The sequence below is a fragment of the Sturnira hondurensis genome, unplaced genomic scaffold (assembly GCF_014824575.4).
Source record: "Sturnira hondurensis isolate 20B ecotype Veracruz unplaced genomic scaffold, ASM1482457v3 Scaffold0007187, whole genome shotgun sequence".
In the NCBI taxonomy this organism is placed as follows: domain Eukaryota; kingdom Metazoa; phylum Chordata; class Mammalia; order Chiroptera; family Phyllostomidae; genus Sturnira; species Sturnira hondurensis.
Window position 1 is genome coordinate 212,374 of NW_028079818.1, and position 15,841 is coordinate 228,214.

The 15,841-nt window shown below is 40.9% G+C and overlaps 1 non-coding gene across 1 annotated transcript; it reads right to left on the reverse strand.

Annotated features, from left to right (window-relative positions):
• Nucleotides 1-1,445: 1,445 nt before the first annotated feature.
• LOC118990521 (U6 spliceosomal RNA) lies at nt 1,446-1,552 on the reverse strand. Its single transcript, XR_005067252.1, has one exon. It is a non-coding gene; the product is annotated as a U6 spliceosomal RNA (small nuclear RNA).
• Between the last annotated feature and the right edge of the window lie 14,289 nt (nt 1,553-15,841).

A 15,841-nucleotide genomic window follows, 5' to 3' on the forward strand; every position in this document is an offset into this window, starting at 1 on the left:
TCCCCACCTCCCTCCCCCATTTCCACCCCCACATTTTTTGTCCATGGGTCCTTTTTCTTGTTCCTGAATACCCTTCACCCTCTTTCCCCTTTATCCCCTCCCTTCTCCCTTCTGATCACTGTCAGCCTGTTCTCAATTTCAATGTTTTTGGCTATACTTTGCGGGCTTGTTCATTTTGTTGTTTAGGTTCTTGTTAAAGGTGATACCATATAGTATTTGTCTTTTACTGCCTGGCTTATTTCGCTTGGCATAATGCTTTCCAGTACCATCCATGCTGTCGCAAAGGGTAGGAGCTCCTTTCTTTCTGCTACATAGAATTCCATTGTGTAAATGTACCATAGTTTGGGGGTTTTTTTAATTTTTTTTATTTAATTATTGTTCAAGTACAGTTTTCCATCCCCCACTCCCATCCCAGCCCACCTCCCCATGCTCCCCACCTCCCTCCCATTTCCACCCCACTCAGGTTTTCTCCATGTGTCCTTTATACTAGTTTCTGTGAATCCTTCCCCTTTTACCCTGAAATTCTCTCTCCTTTCCCCTCTGGTCCCTGTCAGCCTGTTCTGAATTTCAGTGTCTTTGGTCATATTTTGCTTGCTTGTTTGTTTTGTTGTTTAGGTTCCTGTTAAAGGTGAGATCATATGGTATTTGTCTTTCACTGCCTGGCTTATTTCACTCAGCATAATGCTTTCCAGTTCCATCCATGCTGTTGCAAAGGGTAGGAGCTCCTCCTTTCTTTCTGCTGCATAGAATTCCATTGTGTAAATGTACCATAGTTTTTTGATCCATTCATTTACTGATGGGCATCTAGGTTGCTTCCAACTCTTGGCTATTGTAAATTGTGTTGCTATGAACATTGGTGTGCATAGGTTCTTTTGGATTGGTGTTTTGGGGTTCTTAGGATATAATCCCAGCAGTGGAATTCCTGGGTCAAAAGGCGGGTCCATTTTTAGTTTTCTGAGAACATTCCATACTGTTTTCCATAGTGGTTGTACCTGTCTGCAATCCCTCCAACAATGAACTAGGGTCCCCTTTTCCCCACAACCTCTCCAACATTTGTTGTTTGTTGCTTTGTTTATGATGGCCATTCTGACCGGTGTAAAGTTGTACCATAGTTTTTTGATGCATTCATTTACTGATGGGCACCTCAGTTGCTTCCAACACTTGGCTATTGTAAATTGTGCTGTTATGAACATTGGAGTGAATAGGTTCTTTTGGATTGGTGTTTCAGGGTTCTTAGGATATAATCTTAGCAGTGAAATGCCAGGTCAAAAGGCATTTCCAGTTTTAGTTTTCTGAGGAAATTCCATACTGTTTTCCATAGTGGTTGTACCATTCTACAATCCCACCAACAGTGCACTAGGGTTCCCTTTTCTCCACACCCTCTCCAACATTTGTTGTTTGTTGCTTTGTTCATAATGGCCATTCTAACCTGTGTAAAGTGATATAAAAATAGGTATCACTTCAAAAATTTGCATGTCATTCTTGCACAGGGGCCATGCTAATCTTCTGTGTATCGTTCCAATTTTAGTATATGTGCTGCTGAAGCGAGCACTAAGAATAATTTTTAGTACAAGAAATGTTGAAATATGAAGCTACTTGACAAAAGTTTTGACTCTTTATCAGGTTGTATAAGAACTTCAAACTATTGCCCTGGCTGGTGTGGCTCAGTGGATTGAGTGCCAGCCTGCAAAATAGATGGTCACGAGTTCAATTCCTACCTCAGGGCAGAGTACATGCCTGGGTTGCCACTTGGGAGCACATGAGTGACAACTACACATTGATGTTTCTCTCCCTCTCTTTTTCCCTTCCCCCATCTCTGTAAATAAATAAGTTAGTAAATAAATAAATAATTTTTTAAAAGATTTTACTTATTTATCTTTAGAGGAGAAGGGAAGGAGAAAGGGAAAGAAATGTCGATGTATGGTACCCTCTCATGTGTACCCTTCTGGGAAGTGGCCTGCAACCCAGGCATGTGCCCTGACTTGGAATTGAACCACGATCGTCTGGTTTGCTGGCCCGCGGTCAATCCACTGAGCTACACCAGCCAGGGCAATAAATAAAATCTTTTTTTAAAAAACCTCAAAGTATTAACATCTCCTTGAGTTACTACTCAAGCTGATTAACAAGTAATAATACTAGATTACTTAAAATTTAGGACAAACTTGCAAATTCAACAAAACAGCAAAATGTAATATAAAAAATATCATGTTCACCAGTATCTTTGGTAATTGTACTGAATATTTCAAAAAGACTTTAAATTCAAAATACTAAGGCAGAGATGACACACTTAAATTTACAGAAAAGTTTCATAGTCTTTAAATTTTTTTCAACTGTACTATATGGGTAGAGCAAAACTTCTAAACTTTTCATTGATGACTTCTTCGATGTGGAGTAGCATGATGTATGGAAAATACTTTTTATGATATATTATTTAGGGCAAAAGCCACATGCCTTTGAATCTTCCATGAAATAATATTTAATATGTCATGGGATGATGCCTCACTTATCTAAATGTAGGAACTTCATTGAGGGAAACTAGAATGCTCTCATTGTAATCACCACAAATCTGAGTTTTAATCCCTATTCTTTTTTTAAATTTTTAAAAAGATTTTATTTATCTTTAGAAAGGAAGGGAAGGAGAGAAATATCAATGTATGGTTGCCTCTTGTGAGTCCCCTACTGGAAACTGGCCTGCAACCCAGGCATGTGCCGACTGGGAATCAAACCGCGATCGTGTGGTTCGCAGGCCCATGCTCAATCCACTGAGCTACACCAGCCAGGGCTGTAATCCCTATTCTGTCACCTGAGTGAACTCTAGCAAATATCAGGACACTCAGTGAACCTGATTTTATCCATCATACCCAAGATAGGAGGTTGGGTTAGATCAAGATTGCAAGCTAAGTTTTAGCCAGTCCTCAGACAAACATGTCTTTATGATCTGCAGATATTCCACACATTTTTAATTAGTTGTCTGCACTTAACATTAAGAAACTTCACATAGAAATTCAGATTTCTGGCTTCTCTTGAGAAATTCCACATGTGAAGAGTCATCTAGAGCTAAGTAACAGTATGGCCCTTTTGTATGGAGCATTTTCTCTTTTGTTCTGTGTTTAATATAGCAATAGTGAATCACAGTCCCAAGTTGCATTGTAGAAATCTGTAAGCAGGAAAGACTACCTGGGCAGGCACAAAGACCCTGAGACAGCTAAAAAAAAAAAAAGAAAGAAAAAGAAAAAAAACAACTGTGGAAGCTTGCATAAGAAATGACATGTTAAGATGGCTTTTGAGGGTATATAACACACCATCTTCTCAGATCGCCAGCATCTGAATAAAGTGCCCATAAAGATTCAATCCTTGTCTCTATTTATTGGTTCTGGTAGTGACAGGCAAAATGAAAGCTGAATTTTCCAACTTCAGTTCTAGTCCTTTTTACATTTACTTTTTCTGCTGTCAAATAACAAACTCCAAGAAACTGTAATGATTTTTTAGTTCTAAAATCCAATACCAATATTATTTTATTATATATATTAGAGGACCACCCTATACATCAGGGGTGCCAAACTCATTTTCAGCGGGGGTCATATCAGCCTTGTGGTCGCCTTCAAATGGCCGAATGTCATTTTAGGATTCTATAAATGTAACTACTCCTTAACACTTAAGTGACAGCTTAGCATTGCTGCCAGGTAGAAACAAGGAGCCTAGCTGGATAAAAGAAGGTGGATGGCCGGATTTCGCCTGCAGGCCTTGTGTTTACCACCTGTGCTCTACATACTTCCAAGTTCTTTATGTGAAACATTCGTTTTATCCTCAATAAATTCACTACTTTATGTAGGAAATGCTCCTGGCTCTCTTTTCTAAAGTATATTTCATTATGCTATTACAGTTGTCTCATTTTTTCTCCCCATTATCTGCCTGCACCCTGCACCCTCTGGCCCTCCAGCATTAACCCCCTTAGTCCACATCTATGGATCATAATATAAGTTCTTTGGCTTCTCCATTTCCCATAATATTTTTAATGTCCCCCTGTCTATTTTGTACTCACCAATTATGCTTCTTATTCTCTGTACCTTTTCCCCTATTCCTCCCCTCCCCTCTCCCAGCTGGTAACTCTCCAAAACATCTTTGTATCTATGAATGTTCCTCTCCAGTTGTTTGCTTAGTTTTTGTTTTTGTTTTAGGTGTTGTTGTTAATAATTGTGAGTTTGCTGTCATTTTACTGTACATATTTTTTATCTTCTTTTTCTTAGATAAATCTCTTTAACATTTCATATAATAAGGGCTTGGTGATGATGAACTGCTTTAACTGGATCTTATCTGGGAAGCACTTTATCTGCCCTTCCATTCTAAATGAAACCTTTGCTGGATAGAGTCATCTTGGATGTAGGTCCTTGCCTTTGTGACTTGGAATACTTCTCTCCACCTCCTTCTTGCCTACAAAGTTTTTTTTGAGAAATCACCTGGTAGTCTTATGGGCACAATGGAATACTATGCAGCTGGAAGAAAGAACCCTTCAGGACAGCATGGATGGAATTGGAGAGCATTATGCTAAGTGAAATAAGCCAGGAGGTGAAAGGCAAGTACCATACAATCTTGCCTATAAGTGGAAACTAATCAACAAGCAAGCAAACAAGCAAAATATAACCAGAGACATGGAAATGAAGAATAAACTGACACTGACCAGAGAGGAGGAAGGGGTATAAAGGGGGGGAAATGGGGAATGGGTAAGTCAAGAAAAATGTGTAAAAGATCAATGGGTATGTACAATGGGGTGGGGATTGTGAGAGCAGGATAGGGATGGACAGGGTAGAAGAGAGCAACAGGGGGAAAGTTTGGACAAGTGCAATTGAACAACAGTAATAAAAATTAAATCCAAATTTTGGAGATGAAGATCTCAATAAAAGAGATGAAGACTGAACAAGCAAGCATTAAGAAATAGAAGTCGGGGGGGACTTCTGGCCAAGACGGAGGCATAGGCAGACACACTGTGCATCCTTGCACAACCAAAATAAGGACAAGAAAAATTTAGAAACCAAATAACAGCTAGAAATGACAGAAAATTGAACTGTGTGGAAGTCAGACAACCAAGGAGTTAAACTAGACACATTCACCCAGACCAGTAGGAGAGGCGGAGTCAGGCATTTGGGTGGAGAGGAGTCACCGCAAAAAAAGAAGCAGTAGCTGGTGGACCCCAGCAATCATGCAAGGTGGCAGCAGGCAGACCCAGTGAGGCGGCGGATTGTGGAGGAGCTTGGTGCACAAGGTGGCTTGCAGAACCAGGAGGTTCCCACATTCGCACACAGATAAACCAGGCAAAACTGAGGAGCTAGACAGACAGCACAACCCAGGGTTTCCAGCACAGGGAAATAAAGCCTCAATACACACCAACTGAAAACATCTGTGGGGGTTGAGGTTCCCGGAAAGACTTCCAGCCTCACAGGACAGTTCCTTGGAGAGACCCACAGGGTCCTAGAATGTGTACAAGTCCACCCACATGGAAATCAGGACCAGAAGGGCCAAGTTTGCTTGGGGGAAGTGGCAGAAGGAACTGAAATCCAAGAGAAAGTGCAGCAAGCGCCATTGTTCCCTCTCTGACCCCTGCCCCATATACAGCATCATAACCCAGCAACTTGGGTTGCCCCACCATGGTGAACACCTAAGGCTCCACCCCTCATTACATAACAGCCGAGTCAAGACAAAAGGAAAGGACTTCCGGCCAAATTGGAGGCGTAGGTGAAAACAATGTACCTCCTTGCACAACCAAGTTTTTGGACAACAAAAATTTGGAAACAAAGACACAACCAAAACAGTCAGGAAATTGAACTGTACCGAAGTCCAACAACAAAGAACCATTCATCCAGACAGGTAAGAAGGGCAGACTTGGCAGCCAGGGGAGAGGGGTTGCAGCAAGAAAAAGCAGCCGGATGAACCCAGGTGTGCACATGGTGGTTCGCAGATCCCAGGCATGGGGTGGCAACAGGCAGACCCAGTGAGGGTGCAAGGTGGTTGGCTGACTACAGTCACATATTAACACACAGATAAAACAAGCAAAGGAACGAGCAGTGAGACGGACTGCACAACCCACAGCGCAAACTATGCAAATTAAAGCCTAAAAGCACCAATGGAGAAACTTTCAGGGGTTGAGGCAGCAGGAAAAGCTCCCAGCCTCAGGGGAGAATTCGTTGGAGAGACCGACAGGGTCCTAGAATGTACACAAGCCCACACACCCAGGAACCATCAAGAGAAGGGCCCAATTTGCTTATGGGAAGCGGCACAAGGGACTGAAATCTGGCAGAGAAACAGAGCAAGCGCAATTGTACCCTCTATGACCCCACCCCCACATATAGTGTCACTACGCACTGACGTGGTTGCCCTGCCCCGGTGACACTAAGGCTCCGCCCCTCATACGTAAGGTGCGACATGACCAAAACATTATGGCTCAGAGGCTTGCTGGGAAGATGGCTGCGGGGAAGGACAAAGGACTTCGCTTCCCTCCACACACCTGAGAAAAACCAGGCTGATCTGTGGAAGAGCGCAGCGGATAGCCAACAGGGTCCCAGCATATAGAAAGGTAGGACTCCAGAAAGTGTAGCGGACACTGAATGACCAGAGGTTGAGGAGAGGAGAAGACCACAGGTCAACAAGGTACAAGGGAACTGCGCAGAGGCTGCAGGGCCTCCGCTGGGCCGCGCCAGGGCCCCGGCCAGGCCGCATTGGTCTCTGGGAGCTGAAGGCAGGCAACAACAACCCTGGGAGAGAGCCAGTCATCAGCACCCTCCCTATCTGGCAGGGCGCAGATTGAAAAACACCAGGAGACATCGGTTTACCTGTAGTGGCAGAGAGAGGAGTGGGCATTAGGAAGCAAATCAGAGAGCTCTGATAACCCGTGGAGTCAGGCTGTGGCTGCCGCCTTGGGAGAACTGAGAGTCGCCCACCGCTTTCCCTGTAGCATGGGGCCTGAGCCAGATCTGCCAAAGACCCTGGGAGCCTCGGTCTGCCAGCAAGACCCCTGGAAGAGCAGCAGTCATCAGCTACCTCCCTACCCAGCTGGGCGCAGACTGAAAAACGCCAGGAGTCAGGCCATGGTTGCTGTCTTGGGAGAATTGTGAGTTGCACTGTGCGTTCTGCCATACAACTAAGAAAGGTCCACGCCCAAGCCTGCAAGACCAGGAAAGGCTGGCTTGGAGCACGCACCCTCACATGAGGCCAGGAATGGGAATCCTGGGGGAACATTTGCTCTCAGTGGGGCGCTGGAGAGCGGCACCAGTCTGGATCTTGGGAGGACACTGGCGAGATTGGTTGAGTTCACCGACAAGCGAGGAAAGCCACACTAATAGCCCCTCAGGCTGCTGCAGCTAGTGAGACCAGAAGAAAAGGATTGACCAGCTGGAAACCAACAAGAGGAGTAGGTGGAAGCAGAGAACACCAAGACACCTACAGGAGACTGCACCACTGAATTTCATAGGTATCCTACCACAGAAGTTCACACCATAACCCCAGGGAACCAGAACAGATCACTTTAAGAAGCCGAGGCCAACAAGAAGAGCATCACAAACAATCGGAAGTCAAAGAAACAATACCCAAATAAAAGAAAAGGAGGAAGTCTCTGAAAGAATGTTAGATGAAATACAGGCAAGTCAACTATCAGATATTGAATTCAAAGCACTGCTTATCAGGAAATTCAAAGAGCTTGCAATGAGCTACCAAAAACTACAGGGGAGCTACAATGAAATCTCCAGAAACTATATCAACATGAAAAAGGATATAGAAACCATTGGCAAAGGCCAAGAGGAAATGAAGAATACAATTTCTGAACTGAAGAACACAGAAGAAGGTATGAAAAGTAGGGTCGATGAGGTAGGTGAAAGGCCCCATAAGTGAGTTAGACGACAGAGTACAAAAAATGTCCCAGACGGACCAAATAATGGAAAAGAGAATCAGAAAGAATGAGGAGGGATTAAGAGAAATGCAAGACAATATGAAACGTAATAATATCCGAATAATAGGAATACCAGAAGGAGAAGAAGAAGAACAAGGGATAGAAAATCTATTTGAAAGAGTAATAACGGAAAATTTTCCTAAGTTGAGGAGAGAGAAAGTCACACGGATTCAGGAATCTCAGAGAGTCCCAAACAGGTGGAACACAAAGAGGTGTACTGCAAGACACATAATCATTAAAATGGCAAAACTCCAAGACAAAGAATCCTAAAGGCAGCCAGGGAGAAAAAGGAAGTAACATACAAGGCAGCTCCAGTAAGGCTGGCTACTGACTTCTCAATGGAAACATTCCAAGCAAGAAGAGAATGGCCAGAAATATTCCAAGTAATGAGAAACAAAGGCCTACAACCAAGGCTACTTTACCCAGCAAGGATCTCAATCAAGATAAAAGGCCAAATAAAGAGCTTCCAAAACAAAAGAAGTCTAAAAGAATATGTATCCACCAAACCAGCTCTACAAGAATTACTAAAAGGGCTGCTTTAAGGAAAGGAAGGAAAAGAGAGAGACAGAGAGGAACACAGGTACATAAATGGCAATGAATAAGTACCTTTCAATAATAACCTTAAATGTAAATGGATTAAATGCACCAATTTAAAGACATAGAATAGCTGAATGGATAAGAAAGCATGACCCACACATATGCTGCCTACAAGAGACTCACCTCACGTCAAAAGACCATCACAGACTAAAAGTGAAAGGCTGGAAACACATTTTCCAAGCAAATGGACAAGAAGAAAAAGCTGGGTTGGCAATTCTCATATCAGACAAAACAGACTTCAAAAAAAGGGCCATAAAGAGAGATCCAGAAGGTCACTTCATAATACTCAAGGGAATAAGCAAGATCAGAGCAGAACTAAATGACATAGAGACTAAAAGCACAACTCTAAGGATCAATGAATCCAAGAGTTGGTTTTTTGAAAAGATAAACAAAATACACAAGCCTTTAAGTAGGCTCATCAAGAAAAGAAGAGAGAGGACCCAAATAAACACAATCAGAAATGAAAGAGCAGAAATCTCTGATACCACAGAAATAGAAGGAATTGTAAGAAATTACTACACAGAACTCTATGCCAAGAAATTTGAAAACCTAGGTGAAATGGACAAATTTCTAGAAAAATATAATCTTCCAAAATGCAATGAAAAGGAAACAGAAAACTTTAACAGGCCAATAACAGCAGATGAAATTGAAGCAGTAATAAAAAAAACCCCTATCACACAAAAGCACTGGACCAGATGGTTTCACAGGAGAATTCTACAAAGCTTTTAAGGAAGAGCTAACCCCTATTCTTCACAGACTATTCCAAAAAATCCAAAAGGAGGGAATACTCCCCAACTCTTTTTATGAAGCCAGCATCATCCTAATTCCAAAACCAGATAGAGACACAACAAAGAAAGAATACTTAAGGCCAATATCGCTGATGAACATAGATGCTAAAATCCTCAATAAAATATTGGCAAATCCCATCCAACAATACATCAAAAAGATCATACACCATGAGCAAGTCGGATTCATCCCAGGGATGCAAGGATGGTTCAATATTCGTAAATCAGTAAATGTAATACATCACATAAACAAAAGCAAAGAGAAAAGCCACATGATCATATCAATATACACAGAAAAAGCTTTTGATAAGGTAAAACTCGTATTTATGATAAAGGCACTCAGAAAAATGGGAATAGAGGGAGCATTCCTCAAAATAATAAAGGCCATACATGAAAGACCTACAGCCAACATCATACTCAATGGGCAAAAACTAAAATCTTTTTCACTAAGATCAGAAACAAAACAAGGTTGCCCACTTTCACCACTTCTATTCAATGTAGTATTGGGAGTTCTAGCCACAGTGATTAGACAAAAAAAGGAAATAAAAGGCATCCAAATCAGAAAGGAGGAAACAAAGCTGGCATTGTTTGTAGATGACATAATAGTGTACATGGAAAATCCTATAGCCTCTACCAAAAAACTGCTCGAACTAATAAATGAATTTGGCAAAACAGTGGGATACAAAGTCAATATCCAGAAATAAAGGCATTTTTGTATACCAACAATGAAACAGCAGAAGCAGAAATCAAGAACAAAATCCCATTCAATATAGCAAAAACAAAAATAAAATATCTGGGAATAAACCTAACCAAGGAGGTAAAAGACCTATATGCAGAAAACTACACAACTCTGAAGAAAGAAATCAAGGAAGACACAAACAAATGGAACATATACCGTGTTCATGTGTTGGAAGAATTAACATCATCAAAATGTCCATACTACCCAAAGCAATTTACAGATTCAATGCAATACCTATTAAGGTACCAATGGCATATTTCACTGACATAGAACAAACACTTCAAAATTTTATATGGAACCATAAAAGACCCCGAATAGCAGCTGCAATTTTGATAAAGAAGAACAAAGTAGGAGGGATCACAATACCTGATATCAAACTGTATTACAAAGCCACCGTAATCAAAACAACCTGGTACTGGCATACAAACGGGCACACAGACCAATGGAATACAACAGAGAACCCAGAAAGAAACTCAAATCCCTACAGTCAATTAATATTTAACAAAGGGGACAGTAACATAAAATGGAGTAAAGATAGCCTCTTCAACAGATGGTGTTGGGAGAACTGGACAGCTACGTGCAAAAAAATGAAACTCGACCACCAACTTACACCATACACCAAAATTAATTCAAGGTGGATAAAAGACTTAAATATAAGCCGTGAAACCATTAAAGCCCTAGAGGAGAGCATTGGCAAGAAAATCTCAGATATTCCATGCAGCAAGATTTTTACTGATACGTCCCCTAGAGCAAGGAATATAAAGGAAAGAATTAACAAATGGGATCTCATCAAAATGAAAAGCTTCTGCATGGCTAAGGAAAACAGTATCAAGGTAAAAAGAGAAGCAACTGTTTGGGAAAACATATTTGCCAATGATACCTCAGACAAAGGTTTAATCTCCAAAATATACAAAGAACTCATACGACTTCACTCTAAGAAGACAACTAACCCAATTAAAAAATGGGCAAAGAACTCGAACAGACACTTCTGCAAGGAGGACATACAGGGGATCCAGAGGCACATGAAGAGATGTTCAATATCGCTTGCTATCAGAGAGATGCAAATTAAAACCACAAAGTGATACCACTTTACACCAGTTACAATGGCTACCATAAACAAAGAAACAAACAACAAGTGCTGGACAGGTTGTGGGGAAAGGGGGACCCTAGTTCTCTGTTGGTGGGATTGCAGACTGCTACAATCACTATGGAAAACAGTATGGAATTTTCTAAGAAAACTGAAAATGAATGTGCCTTTTGACCCAGCAATTCCACTGTTAGGACTATATCCTAAGAACCCTGAAGCACCAATTTAAAATAACCTATGCACCCCGATGTTCATAGCAGCACAATTTATGATAGCCAAGAGTTGGAAGCAACCTAGTTGCTCATTGGTAAATAACTGGATCAAAAAGCTATGGTACATTTACACAATGGAATTCTATGCAGCAGAAAGATAGGAGCTCCTACCCTTTGCAACATCATGGATGGAACTGGAAAGCATTATGCTGAGCAAAATAAGCCAGGCTGTTAAAGACAAATACCATATGATCTCACCTTTAACAGGAATCTAAACAACAAAACAAACAAGCAAGCAAAATGTGACCAAAGACACTGAAATACAGAATGGGCTGACAGGGTCCAGAGGGGAGAGGGGAGAGAATCACAGGGGAATAGGGGAAGAACTCACATGAACAAGTATAAAGGACACATGGACAATAACTAAGGGTGGGGGTTGTAAATGGGATGGAGGTGGGAAGCACTAGTGGGGGCAGGGCTGGGAATATAAGACAGAAAACTGTACTTGAACAAGAATTAAATAAAAATAAATTTAAAATGTAACATTACAGCTCAAGCAGTTGAACAGCTCTAAGTCCCAGAGCCAATACTTCTAAGCGACCAACAAATAGCCAACCTATCAGATGCACAGTTCAAAATACTGGTGATCAGGATGCTCACAGAGCTGGTTGATTTTAGTCGCAAATTAGATGAAAAAAATGAAGGCTACACTAAGTGAAATGAAGGGAAGTGCACAGGGAACCAATAGTGATGGAAAGGAAAATGGGACTCAAATCAAGGGATTGGACCAGAGGAAAAAAAAATATGAGGAAACAGGAAAAATGAAGAAATGAGAATTCAAAAAAAAATGAGGAGAGGCTTCGAACCTCCAGGACATCTTTAGACATCCCAACATCCGAATTATAGCGGTACCAGAAGGGGGAGAGGAGGAGCAACAAGAGGAAAACTTATTTCAACAAATAATAAAGGAGAACTTGCCCAATCTGGCAAAGCAAATAGACTTCCAGGAAGTCCAGGAAGCTGAGTCCCAAAGAAGGTGGACCCAAGAAGGAACACACCAAGGCACATCATTACATTAGCCAAGATGAAAATGAAGGACAGAATCCTAGAAGCAGCAAGAGACAAGGGGAAAGTCACCTACAAAGGAGTTCCCATCAGACTGTCAGCGGATTTCTCAAAAGAGACCTTACAGGCAAGAAGGGGCTGGAAAGAAGTATTCCAAGTCATGAAAGACAAGGACCTATATCCAAGATTGCTCTATCCAGCAAAGCTTTCATTTAGAATGAAAGGGCAGATAAAGTGCTTCTCAGATAAGGTGAAGTTCAAGTTCATCATCACCAAGCCCTTATTATATGAAATGTTAAAGGGACTTATCTAAGAAAAAGAAGATAAAATACTTGTATAGTGAAATGATAGCAAACTCACAATTATTAACAACCACACCTAAAACAAAAAATAAGCAGACAAGTAGAACAGGAACAGAACCACAGAAATGGAGATCACATGGAAGGTTAGTAACAGGGGAATCGGAGGAACAGATGTGGACCGCAATATAGCGAGGCGTGACTGTACTTCCCTGGTGAGTACCCATATATAATTTTAAATATTGTTTAATTTACGTAGGTTTAAAATTGTAGAAAGTGTTTAAGAGCATATGAAGTGTTTATAAGCGTGTGGGAAAGGTTAATAAGCGAGTGGGAAAAGTTTATAGGCATGTGGGAAGGGTTTACAAAGCCTTAAAATTTGTATAAATAATGAAATAAATATAATGCTGCTACTTCGTGGATTTTCACCTATTGCTGAGGTCTCTGGAATGTAACTCCCGTGATAGGTAAGGGATCACTGTATTTCTGTATCTTTTCCCTTCTCATAACTGAAGACCAAATTCCCAGGTAAGATGCAATGATTATTCATTCCAATGATTATTCAATCAACAAAGAGGTGACAGTGAGAAGATGGATTCAAAATAATAATATCCTTCAAAGTACCCTGACAACTGCCTCTCATGGTCTTACTACCTACCTGCATACTCAGGTTTCAACTACCCTATGTCCACACCCTAAATACTATGGGTTACTGTGCCAGACAATGCATACAGGATTTACTAAGCAGTCCCTTGCATCTGCTTTGAGTTGAGATAAAATTTTATTCACATATGGAGGAGTATTAAAAACTCCATGCTTCAAATCTTACCCTTGATAGGAATAATGACATATTTTTCATAATTCTCTCACTTAAATACATTCTGTCCCCTTGGATCCATGTAGTTACAGACAGTAATGATGGCAAGTTCTTCCCCTTAGGTCTGGGATGACCACCAACATAAAAATAATATTAAGATTATAGGCAAACTGTCACTTCCCCAAAGCTTTCTGGCCAGTTTTTTAAAAATTAATTCTAGAGAGAGCAAAGGGAGAGAGAAAGGTAGAGAAGCATTGATATAAGCAACATCAATCAGTTGCCTCTCCTACACCCCCAACCAGGAATGTGGCCCTCAACCAGAGCATGTGTCCTGACGTGGAATCAATCTGGAGACCTTTTGGTTTGCATGACAACCAACCAAGTGAGCCACTCTGGTCAAGGCCTGGACAATTCTTTAGGAAAATGCAAACCACATGTCTTCTAATCCAAATCCCAAAAGGAACTCATTCGCAAGGAGCCAGGGTAAATCACCAAAAGGTGGTCTTACTTCAACCACATAACTAGCAATTATACCTAGCATTAATTTGTTTATTATGTGACAAACATTATTGCGTTTGCCTGTACTATTTTCAAACCCAGTACAACTCTAGGAGATTATCAATATCCCCATTTACTACTGGGAAACAAAAACAAAGAGATTCGGTGACTTTATATTTGTTAAGTGGTGGTAGCAATATAGAATCTTAGTGATTCCCAAGGCTGTTCTTGCAATTATAATCCATGCCATTGCACATTCCATAAGACTGCATTTCACCGTAAGTATGATATAAAGTAGTCTGCTGTAGGTTATCTATGGTTAGAGAGGTACTCCGAAATAACAGGTACTCATAACCCACTCCTTCCTGATAAGCATGTACCCCTTCTCAGAAAAGAGACTATATACAATCTAGTGAAAAAAGCAGTTTTGAAACTAAGTGATCTTAGATATGGGTTCACCTCAGTGATTTTTGCACTGTAACACTTGAGCAAGTCATGTTCTACAGAGTTCACGTGCCTCATCTATGTCATGTATATTTATATATACAATTCTAACTATCCTAATAAGAAGTACATGGTTAACATCTATATGCACCAAAACAAAGTCCAATGGAATTTAACTGTAGTCAAACCACACTATGCAGATGAGACCACCTGCATAGTAATTGAAGAGCAATTTGTTAAGCTCCACAACTATTGCCAAATGCCTTCTGGGAGTAGGGGGAGGGCACAATAGCTCATTAGCACACGTGGATCCCACATCTTTCTCTATTCTCATTATAATGCCATTCCACTACCAGGGATATTGTCAGAATCATTGTTTAAAAAAACTTGTGAACTGGGGAGATTTATGTTACGCCTGGAGGATATATCTAAATGGTTCTTGTAGATTAAAGTGAAGTCCTCACAACCCACCCCACTTTTAACATTCCTCTTCCACATTTTCCCTCGTTTTTCATCCACCCTGCAAATTCTGCTTCATCGCTGAGCTTACCAAAGTGACAGGCTCTAAGTAGTAATCTATTTCCAAGTACCCTCAAATCCAACTTCTTTTCCAACTTATTTCACACATTGCTTTGCTCTTTACTTATGCATTCAAATGAGGGCTTTCACTCCAGTACAGTTATGATTTTGATTCAGAGTACATACGGAAAAGAAAACTAGATTGTGTAAATAGAAGATCATTAGGAATGCTGGTACCTGGGAGGAACACTATGGCAAACCCAGGAAGTACTGGCACTAAGGACCCCTCAAAAACTCACTTTTACAAACTAAGGGAAGCCATAGAGCTGAACGGTTAAAGGTCTGAGACATACTCATATCGTTACCAGGGCACCATGTAACTATTTTGGTGCTCCCTGATTTAGTAGGAATTCTGGGAACTGTCTTCAGGTCTTTCCATTGTTTTCCTGACACCCTTCTTCATTTTTAGAAGTTGCATCTATACCTAGCAGCTTCCCTGGTAAATGATTCCCAGCTAACACAATGGTTGGCTCAATCTTTGACCCAATTTGTATTACACAACTTTCAAATTCAAATTGTATTAGCTTTCCTAATTCTGCTAGTACCATTAACCTTTCCCAACAAAACCACAGAACTTCTCCCACCAAGGGTGGAATAGTAAGTAATCTGACAGGAGGCACAAATTAATCTGTGGAGGTAGCTTGGCATGGAGAAAACATAACTAGGAGTGATGGTCACCCTATCCTTACCCTATAGAAAATACAAAAGCTGGAAAATACCATCGAATACCTTATTTTCTAAATGTTCCTGCTGCTGCTTTTAAATTGCCATATTTGATCTTTC